This window comes from Aethalodelphis obliquidens, unplaced genomic scaffold, assembly GCF_003676395.1.
Source record: "Aethalodelphis obliquidens isolate GAN/ISIS:26980383/991018 unplaced genomic scaffold, ASM367639v1 scaffold28, whole genome shotgun sequence".
NCBI classification, from domain to species: Eukaryota; Metazoa; Chordata; class Mammalia; order Artiodactyla; family Delphinidae; genus Aethalodelphis; species Aethalodelphis obliquidens.
In genome coordinates, this window is record NW_020837972.1 from 13259486 (window position 1) to 13269103 (window position 9618).

Consider the following 9618-nt stretch of genomic DNA (forward strand, 5'->3'; position numbering starts at 1 on the left):
AAATCCCTGGGGTTCTTCCCTTACTCTGACTAAAAAGAAGGCGGTACCCATTTCCATCCCTCCCACCTCTCTCTCCACCCCGCTGATATTCCTAAACAGAAACCACCAGCCCTTTTTGCTTGCAGGGTGATGGAAGCAATCACTCGGAGAGACAGACAGGTAGGAGAGGAAACAAAAATAAAACAGCAAATAAATAAAAATACAGCGTGTTTACAAAGGTTCAGCATCTTATGGAGGCCTTGGTCATGTCAGTTTCTTGGATGGGTGCCTTAGCCTAGTGGTTATGAACTTGGACTCTGCATTCAGACAGACCTGGGTGTAAATTCTACTGCCACTTCTAGACAGACAACCTTGAGCAAGTGTCCATCCCTCCTATTCTCACCCTCCTGTCCTTCCTATGAAATGAAAAGAACAGGAGTAACTTCTATCACCAGGTTATTGAAGGATCCAATGAGAGAATATAAGCAGAACACTTAGCCTGGTGTTTGACATGTGGTCAATGTTCTATGAATGTTATCTGACATTATTAACAGTAGTATACTTGTAGATTGATTCTAGAACATGCATCGGCAAACGGCCCACTGTCTGCTTTTGTACAGCCTACAAGCTAAGACGGTATGTACAGATGAACATCCACAATCGATTTGATGAGAGAGAACACTAACTTTGAACCCCAACTAAGTGAAATGTTATCCCTCCCCCGCCCAAAGAATCCCATTCTTCTCATTAGTAGGCCTGCACTACCAAAAATTGTACTAGGTTATGGGAATTCCCTGGCAGTCCACTGGTTAGGACTCGGCGCTTTCACTGCAATGGCCTGGGTTCAAACCCTAGTTGGGGAACTAAGATCCTGCATGGCTCATGGTGCGTCCAAAAAAAAAAAAATGTACTCAGTTATTATTATATTTTGAATTTTGTCAACAAAAAAAATGTGGAAATTTGTTTTCTCTCTTGTTATATAAGTACTTATATGATATCCTCGTTTTTACCTGTTGACTCAGAAAGACTAGAATATTTACCGTCTGGCCGCTACAGAAAAAGTTTGATTCCTGTTCTACAACAATCCACTACTGCTGCTGCCTTCCTGTTCTCTGTAGTCATTCTTGACATCAGAACTCACTTCTTTCCTTCCCCACCATAACTATAGGTTAGCCAGTCAAGTGTCTCAAAGAGTTAATTTACATCTCAGGGACCCACAAAATAGGAGATTCCCATCTTTGTATCTTGGGTTCTTTGACAAGACGAAAAGTTATTTTCCTACATTTATTCTTCACACCAGCATTTTTATTTGAAAATGACCTAAGAATGTACTGACTAGCCTCTGCTAACCAGTGGGTGTACCTATTGTTCCACAGTGGGACAAGATCCTTGGGGAAACTTACAGAGTGTTTTGATATCACTTAGAGATGGAACATAAGGAATTCCCTGGTGGTCCAGTGGTTAGGACTCTGCGCTTTCACTGCCGAGGGCGCAGGTTCAATCCCTGGTCAGGGAACTAAGATCCTGCAAGCCGTGTGGCGCAGCCAAAATAAAAAAAAAAAAAAAAAAAAAAGAAGGGGGTTGGAAATAGAGGTGAATATAACAACCCCATTGCCTCCCCACCTCCCTAGTGACCACTGATTCTGTCCAGAAGACCAAAACCCAGAGGTCCTCAGCCTCTTACAAGCATACATCTCTGCTTCAGATGAGCTTGGCAAGACTCAGGTTAATCAATCTTTGGGCAAAGTTCATCCCATCTTCTGACGGGGCCAGCAATTTTTCTTCAGTATGCCCAACATCCCCTTTCCCTAGGACCTTATGTTGTGATAGGGCACAGTGACACCATCACCATCACAGAACGAGTACAAATCAGATGGGCCCAGTTAGTCGGGGAACATGGGGCTTTCCTGAGACTCCCTTTCCTGGAAGTTGGGACTGGCAGCCACATTACTAGCTAAACAGGAGCACTCCCATCCTCCAAACCCCAAATCCAAAGGGGCTCTTGGAGGTTGATACAAACCAGCTTCCTCATTGCCCATGAGCCAACCAACTCAAATGCTCCCTCAACACTTGCTGGGCCTGAGAAAAATAGACACAGGGAGAGTCTGGCATTGTGTGCCACTCAGCTCCCCAGTGGCTAAGGGATCATCTCTTGAAAGAAGCACAAATTCTACCGGAATATGTTAAGGGCTGTGCTACCCACTCCACCCATTCCAGGCTTTCTGCAGGTAAACACACAGTGGTTCTAACCTCGTATCCACCTGACTTGGAGGCAGAAGCGGATGGGTAGGTAAGTCAGTGAAATAAACAGCTGTGGCAATCCTGAACTGCTCTGGACTAAGGGATTTCTGTACCCTCAGAAGCAGCAGTCCCAATCTCAATGGCAAGACTCTTCAACTGCATCATTAACTTAACAAGGAACAGTGCAGAGTTCTTACTCCTGAGATGAATAACAAAGTCACATTGCAGTGCCCATTCCAGACAGGTTGTATCACCCCAGGCCTATAGAAAACCTCACTCCCTAGAAGGCAGAGGCACCAAATGCCCACTGATGGATAAGCAGAGATCCAGGTGGTAAGGAGGGAGAAAGCTCCCAGCCCTCATACAGCCAGCTTCATGTTTCTGCAGCATCTCTGTCCATTCACACATTCAAGGTCACTTACAGTTCTTTGTATATCTTGGATATTAACCCCTTATCAGATATATCATATGCAGCTATCTTCTACCATTCAGTAATTGGCCTTTTTGTTTTGTTGACAGTTTCTTTCACTGTGCAAAAAGCTTTTTAGTTTGATGTAGTCTCATTTGTTTATTTTTGCTCTTGTTTCCCTTGCCTAAGAAGACATATCCAAAAAAAAAAAGTACTAAGGCCGATATCAAAGAGCATATTGCCTATGTTTTCTTCTAGAAGTTTTATGGTTTCAGGTCTCACATTTAAGTCTTTAATGCATACACCTCCATATCAAAATAATAAAGAAGATTAAACAATGGGCAGAGAAACTGAATAGACATTTTTCCAAAGAAGACATACAGATGGCCAACAGACACATGAAAAGATGTTCACCATCACTGATCATCAGGGAAATGCAAAACAAAACCACAGTGAGATACCACCTCACACCTGTCAGAATGGCTATTACTAAGAAGACAACGAATGACAAAGTGTTGGAGAGGGTGTGGAGAAAAGGGAACCCTTGTGCACTGTTGGTGTTGGAACGTAAACTGGTGCAGCCACTATGGAAAACAGTATGGTGATTCCTCAAAAAATTAAAAACAGAACTATCACACAATCCAGCAATTCCACTCCTGGGTATTTATCCAAAGAAAATGAAAACACTAATTAGAAAAGATATGAGACTTCCCTGGTGGTCCAGTAGTTAAGACCCCATGCTTCCACTGCAGGGGTCATGGGTTCCATCCCTGGTCAGGGAACTAAGATCCCACATGCCATGTGGCATGGCCAAAAAAGAAAAAAGAAAAGATATGTGCACCCTTATGCTCACTGCAGCATTATTTACAATAGCCAAGATATGGAAGCAACTTAAGTGTCCATCAACGGATGAATGCATAAAGAAGATGTGGTACATATATACAATGGAATACTATTCAGCCATAAAAGAATGAAATCTTGCCATTTGTGACAATATGGAGGACCTAGAGGATATTATGCTAAGTGAAATAAGTCAGATGGAGAAAGTCGTAAGTGTATGATTTCACTTATATGTGGGATCTAAAAAATAAAACAAATGAAAAAACATAAAACAGAAACAGAGTCATAGATACAGAGAACAAACAGCTGGTTGCCAGAGGGGAGGAAGGTGAGGGAAATTAAGAGGTACAAACTTTCAGTTACAAAATAAATGAGTCATGGGTATGAAACGTCCAGTGCAGGGAATATAGTCAATAATTATGTAATATCTCTGTATGGAGCCAGGTCATAACTAGAGTTATTGTGGTGATCATTTTGAAATGTACAGAAATATCAAATCACTGTGTTGTGTAACAGGAACTAACAATGCTATAGGTCACTTATACTTCAGAAACAAACAAACAAAAAGACTCATAAAAAGAGATCCGATTTGTGGTTATCAGAGGTGAAGAGTAGGAGGGGAACTTGGATGAAGGTAGAAACTTCCAGTTATAAGATAAATAAGTACTAGGGATGTAATGTACAACATGATAAATATAATTAACACTGCTGTATGTCATATATAAAAGTTAAGAGAGTAAATCTTAAGAGTTCTCATCACAGGAAATAATTGTTTGCTGTTTAATTTTGTATCTATATGAGGCAATGGATGTTCACTAAACCTATTACGGTCAACATTTCATGATGTATGTAAGTCAAGTCATTATGCTGGACACCTTAAACTTATACAGTGCTGCATGTCAATCGTACCTCAATAAAGCTGGAAGAAAAAAATTTTTTTTAACAAAACAAGAAAACAAAGTCACGTACAGATAACAACTTGCCACATCTCAGATTTTTTTCCCCTAGCTTCCAAGGCCATGTTAGAATATTTCCAAATTTTTCTCCTTAAGAGACTAAGTTATCAACCATGTCAGTAGAAAGACGGGAAAAGCAAGAGGCACGAAGGTCTTCTTCGAAAAGCCCAGATGTACTCACGGATGGGAACTTGAGATGCATTTTTCCCACAAGAATCCCGTCACCTCCTTAACCAGTTGATGGAGGTAACATGGACCAAGTGCATATACACCGTGTGCCCAACTCTATGCTGAAGTCTGTGCGTGTTTATCTCATGAATGTGTGCAGGGAATCTGTGCCTAGCTTCCACCATTACCCCTGAATTCACAGATGATAAAACTAAGGTTGGAGGAGTTCAAGCGACTTCCCCAAGGTCACAAAGACAACAGCCAGCAGGACCTGCGTTTGAACCCGGGCAGCTGGGCCTCAGAGTGTATGCCCTCAGCCACTCAGCAACATCACCACCCTCCCGGAAGTAGTGGTTGGGTCAAGCCTAATCCATTTTCCTAAATCTTCCATGCAGAAATGAGGGCTGAATTCCAATCTGAGATGCCAAGGCCTCCCCTTCTGCCACTGTCTGAGGAGCAAGAAGGGGCTCCCTGGTGCCCAGAAGGGTCTGGTGTTGGCCCGGGGTCTCTCGTGGAATGGGGACGAGGCCTGACATTCCAGAGGGCCCTGGTGTCTGTGAAACCGGAGGACACCTGTGCTATGGACCGAACGTTTGTATCCCCCAAAATTCACATGCTGAAGCCTGTCCCCAGTGTGATGGCATCTGGAGGTGGGGCCTTCGGGAGGGGATTAGGTCATGAGAGCAGAGCCCTCATGAATGGGATGAGTGCCCTTATAAGGAGAGACCCCACAGAGCTTGCTTCCTCCCTCTCTGTTCTCCACCAAGGAGAGAAGACACACATCTGCCAACCAGAAAGCAGGCCCTCACCAGATACTGCATCTGCCGGCACCTTGATCTTGGACTTCCCTGCCTCCAGAACTGTGAGGAATAAATGTTTGTTGTTAAACCACCCAGACCATGCTACTTTTGTTATAGCAGCCCAAACTGACTAAGACAGCCTGTGTTCTGTTTTCACGAACAAGCCCTACACCAGTCAGGGACCCCCTATGTTTCCAAATGAAGAAGTTTCCTTAACACAAATCATACCACAGTAACTCAGGGAGCTCAAAACACCATTTGAGTTTAGTGATTTTTTTTATGTAAATTCACTTTCATCATAAGAAGACCTTGCATTTATCTCCCTACAGGGCAATAATGAAACTAATCCAACCTCCAATAAACTTAGCCAATGATTAATAAGTCAGTGTCAGATAAAATCATCATAAACCGCAGAGAGTGATAATAAAAAAAAAAAAGCCCCCAAAGTTGTAATGCCACCTTACTCCTCTGAGGTCAAAAGCAAAGACACTTATTGACAAGACTGACATGAAGGAATTATTATTATTTTTGGCCGCACCGTGCAGCACGCGGGATCTTAGTTCCCTGACCAAGGATCGAACCCGTGCCCCATGCCTTGGGAGCACAGTCTTAACCACTGGACCTCCAGGGAAGTCCCGAAGGAATTTTTTGTGTGTGTGGGGGGGGAAAGGGGGTTCATTATTGAAAAAAACCTCTGCCACCACTGACGCTCAGAACTGGATGCCAGAAATTCCATCGCTACCCCCTCCAAGGAGTGCAGTAATGGTGGAGAGGGGTATGAAGGTGAGGATGCAGTGAGGAAAGAGGCAGGGTCCTGCTGAGGAAGGTAGGTTTGAGAAGGAAGTAGAGGAGGAGGCTCAAATCTTTCAGAAGCAGCAGCAGCCCAGCCCTGGGGCCTCCTAAGACTGCCATCTCAGGGGAGCACAGTTGCCCGGCTCTCCTGAGCCCTGTTGCGGCCACCACAGGTGCTGATGCAGTCCTCCTTATCCAGGAAGTTGTTCTGCTTCCTTCTGCCCCTGCCGTAAGCAAAGGTCTCGCAGAGCCTGGACTTCACATTGTAGAAGTACCCAATGAACAGGGCCCTGCAGGGACCCACGTAGGGAGGCTCCAGGCAGAAGGCAGGGTGCAGGGCCTGGGCCTGGTTGCTGTTTTCACCCCCTGGGGTGCTGGCCACCAGGGTGCCCAGGAAGACTAGAAGGGCTGCAGAGAGGCAGAGCTGGCTCATCTTCGTGGCCTTGCAGGAGGGCTTCTCCCGAAGGAATTATTAATTACCGTTTGACAGCTGGAGTGAGGGAGGCCTGTTGGCACCCGCCCATGGGCTCACAGTGAGAACCAATCAGAACTGGGCCAAATTGGGTGACATTTTTTGATACACCCACATTCATTCCTGGCCATTCAGCAATTCATCCATGGCGTCTCCAGACCCAAAAACACTGCATTCGCAAATTCCATAAGCCTTAAGAGCTGGTGGAAAACGTACAAACCATCCAAAAATCTAGACGTGTCCTTGAAGCCTCTCTTTCCTTCATCCTCCACTTCTAATCCACCAGCAAATCTTGCAGGTGTACCTCCAAAATATTTTCTGAACCTGTACATTTTCACCAAGGTCAGTGCTGCTACCCTGACTCTGGCCACTAATATCTTACGCCGCCGATTGGCTTCCTTGTGTGGTTTTTTGTTTGTTTCTTTGTTTTTAGTTTCTTTAAGTTCTTTTAAAAGAACTTAACGGAGTACAGTTGCTTTTGGTTTCCTTGTTTCTTATTTTACCAGTCTTTCTTGAGACCGCACACATCCATTATCCACGTGTAATTCAACCGATACCACATCCCTGCTTGCTTACAGCTCCAGGAGTTCCTCCTGCACCCAGAATAAAATCCCAATTTTTGACCAGGTGTATTAGTGTCCTGGGGCTGCCTTAACAAAGTAAGTCAAACCAGATGGCTTAAAACAACAGAAATTGATTCTACCACTGTTCTGGAGGCCAGAAGTATGAAATCAGGTGCTAGGAGGGCTGTACTCCTCCGAAGGCTCTAGGAGAGAACCCTTCCTTGTCTCTTCCCTGGCTGCTGGTTATGGCCGTCCATCTTTGGCATTCCTTTGCTTGCAGCTACATTACTCCAATCTCTGCTTCTGCCACAGTACGACATTCTCCCTGTGTCTCTGTCTTTGCATGCATTTTCCTCTTCTTATAAGGATACCAGTCAATTTTAATTAGTGCCCACCCTAATGACCTCATCTTAAGTTGATTATATCTGCAAAGACCCTATTTCCAAATAAGGTCACGTTCACAGGTATCGAGGGTTAGGATTTCAACCTATCTGTCTGGGGGACACAATTCAACCCATAACACCAGTCCTACCCGGCCCCACATGGTCTGGCCCTGCCTCCCATGTCTCACACGTCCTGCCCTCTCACACCCAGGGTTCCCACCACACCAGCCTTCTCCTCATCCACAAACGCACCATGTTCAACCCATCTTGCACTAGTTCAATTTCTGCCTGGATCCCTCTCTCTTATCTTCATGTGACTGGCTCCTACGTATCATTCAGCTTCAATGTCACTCTTTCCAAAAGCTCCTCTCTGACCCACCAATGTAAAGTGTTTCAGAGGATCTGATCGCATCACCCCATCTCAATTCTCTGCACAGCACCTGTCACTCTGAAACTGCCTGATGCATTTGTTTACCTGCTTATTGTCTGTCTTCTCCTACTAGGATGTCAGCTCCACACGGGTAGAGACCTTCTCTGACCTGTCCATTCTTGTGGCCCAGTGCCTAGAATAGTGCCTGGCATTGGGCTCTCAATAAATACATATTGACTAAAGGAATGAGTAAATAATTTATAGATGAGAGAATCAGGGAGCAATAGTGATCACATGGGTATTTCTACTCAATGACACACCCTGGGTATAGAATGTGGATATCCCTCTAAACCAGTGACCAACAAATTTTTCTGTAGGGGCCAGAGAGTAAATATTTTAGGCCCTGCAGGACATACAATCAGTGCCACAGCCACTCAGCTCTGAGGTTGTAGCACTAAAGGCAGTCAGAGATAACATGGGAATGAATGAGTGTTGCTGTGTTCAAATAAGACCTTATTTATGGACACCGAAATGTGAATTTCATATAATTTTCACATGTCACAAATATCATTCTTCTTTTGATTTTTTTCAACCGTTAAAAATGTAAAAAAAAAATTTGTCACTTGCAGGCCATACAAAAATAGAAACAGGCTAGAAATGGTCCACAGGTTATGATTTGCCAACCCTTGCTCTAAATTCATGCATATATATTGACAGACTGATTTAGGAAAGACAGTAGTAACAGTAGCTCATACCAAGCCCTGCATTTAGCGCTACAGCACAAGAGCATATACCTGATAAGGTATGCAATGCATTGTCCCCAATTAACAAATAAGAAAAACCAAAGCTACTGAAAAATGGAGTTATTAAGCTACTTACTTACTCAAGGTGACCTAGCCTTAGGATTGGAACTCAGTCAGTCTGACTTGATTATGTTATACTCTGACTTTGTTGCATAATAAAATGAGATTGATAGCGAGGATGATATTAACAAGCTAACTAATATGCCAGGAGCATTTACAGCACTGTATATAGATAAACTGTGATCTATTCCTCACAGCAATTCTATGAGGCAAGAATCCCTTTTATCTCCACTATACTGATGAGGAAATAACAGGTATGAGAGGTCATTTAGCTTGCAGGTAGCAGAGCCCAGAATGAAACCCAGGCCATTGACTCCAAAGGCCTCCTCGGGTCCCAGGCTCTGAGCGCCACGCCAGCCAGTCTCAGTCCCCACCCACCACTTACTGGCCACCTGCAGCCACACCTGGAACCACCGAGTCTCGTTCAGGACCTCCCAGCAGGTGTAGTTCCCTTCATCCTGCAGGCTCAGCGCCTCCATGTGCAGGGAGCTGGCATTCACCAGAGAGAAGCGTGGCTGCGCTGGCGGGAGGCTGGAATTGGAGGACAGGAGGAAGACAGGCTCCGAGTCATTGCGGTACCAGGTTATGAGGCCCCTCGGTCCCAAGATGTTGCCACAGCGCAGCGTGATATTCTCGTGAACTTCTCCAATGACGACAGCCTCCAGTCCTGAGTGAGGAAAGGTCAGGCTGTTACCACCTTTTTTTTTTTTTTTGCGGTACGCGGGCCTCTCACTGTTGTGGCCTCTGCCGTTGCGGAGCACAGGCTCCGGACGCGCAGGCTC

General features: G+C 44.8%; 1 protein-coding gene across 2 annotated transcripts in view; it reads right to left on the minus strand.

Moving 5' to 3' along the window:
* VSIG10 (V-set and immunoglobulin domain containing 10) overlaps positions 1 to 9618 on the minus strand; it is a 37496-nt gene that overhangs the window by 18773 nt on the left and 9105 nt on the right. The gene's annotated exons all lie outside the window — the stretch shown is intronic.